Consider the following 1,943-nt stretch of genomic DNA (forward strand, 5'->3'; position numbering starts at 1 on the left):
ATACACATATATATATATATATATATATATATATATTTATAGTGCTGTCAAATGATTAATCTCGATTAATCGCATCCAAAATAAAAGTTTTTGTTTACATAATATATGTGTTATATTTATTATGTATATATAAATACACACACATACAGCATATCTTTTGAAAATGTTTACATGTAGCCTATTTACATGTATATATTTATTCATATAATTTATATCATATATAAATATATTTAATATATAAATGTAACATATTTTTCTTAAATATATACATGCATTTGTGTGTATTTATATATACATGATAAATATACGCAGTACACACACATATATTATGTAAACAAAAACTTTTATTTTGGCTAGTTGCTAAGGAAACAGTTATCGTTTTCATTTTAAGTTGATGTACTAAAACAACTAAAATTAAAATGAAAACAGAAAATATAATAAGTAATAAAAGAAATGAAAAATAATAATAACTAATTAAAACTATTAATAAACACTAAAGCATATAAGTTACTGCTTAGGTACTTGAAAGAATGCTATAACAGTATCATTATTATGGTGATGCCCAAAACCACTGATCTATATTATAATGTCTCTATTATAGATCAGAATGTGTATAATGCTACCGACGCTATACTTTTTCACACCTAATGCAGATTAAATGTAAAATAAAGCAATATTATAACCTAAATATGAAATTCCTGTAAGTTAGCAGTGCATTAGCAGCATCTGAGCTCCATCAGTCAATCTAGCATCTTTCCCAGCATCTGCTCACCTTTTTGTCCCATATCTGCAGGGGTTTGCTCCCGATGCTGTAGAGGATGGACAGAAAGCCGCTCTGAAATGTGTTTTTGAACATAATCCTGCGGTTTTAATTCTAATGACTACACACTATATACAGTTTATTCTGCTCTGAACGCGTCCGGCTGGATCTCTGGACTCCAGATCTCGGGTTCCGCTTTACAAATAACAAACAAACGTATGCATCAAATAATCGTCGTATATAAAACTAAGGCGCTTAAAACGCGTTAAATGTCGCGTCTGGTCTGATTAATCCTCAACAGCGACACCGACGAGCTTTTTCCGAGTTTATTTGGGAGTTGCTAGGAGACGTGACGTGGTCTGGTTGTCACGTCGGACCCTTTAATGTTGACACGGCTGTTGCTATAATAACGTAGATATATCTAAGATCCCAGTCAGTGTTGCCAACTTAGCAATTTTGTTGCTAAATTTTGCAACTTTTCAAACTACCCTAGCAACTTTTTCTTCCAAAAGCACCTAGCAACAAATGTAGCTATTTTTAAATTGTATTTGGCTACTTTTAGCAACTTTTGATAAGTGGCTCAAACAATAAAAAGGCACACATTTTCCATCTAAATTTCACAAAAAGAGGAAACCAAAGATGCCTAGCAGTACACACATCACGTGAATTAAGTTACTGCTATTTGCAATTGTTCAATTTGATAATAATTGATTACGTAATGACGTCATCACGCAATGACATCACAACGTCATTTAGCAACTTTTAGCAACAAATCGACCTTCCTTTAGCAACTTCCCCTGAAAATTAGTTGGCAACACTGATCCCAGTGAGCTTATGCAGTGAATACGACATCTGTTCTTTATTCTCGTGCGTACATTTTTAGGACACATTTACAAATAAGTCAAATAGAAATGTATAGAAAATATTGGTGCACTTGATGCACGGTGACAACTAGTTCAACCATTTTGCATTGAATTGCATTGCATTGATTTATGAAATGAACTAATTCCTAGATTAAACAGAGAACCATTTTGAGCGACATGACATTAGCAATTGATAATGTAGGGAAACAGCAGACAATTGTACATAATCAATTGCATTAAAGAATAGTCAAGTCAAGTCACCTTTATTTATATAGCGCTTTTAACAATACAGATTGTGTCAAAGCAACTGAACAGCATTA

Source organism: Sinocyclocheilus rhinocerous, unplaced genomic scaffold, assembly GCF_001515625.1.
Source record: "Sinocyclocheilus rhinocerous isolate Xijiao unplaced genomic scaffold, SAMN03320098_v1.1 scaffold775, whole genome shotgun sequence".
In the NCBI taxonomy this organism is placed as follows: Eukaryota; Metazoa; Chordata; class Actinopteri; order Cypriniformes; family Cyprinidae; genus Sinocyclocheilus; species Sinocyclocheilus rhinocerous.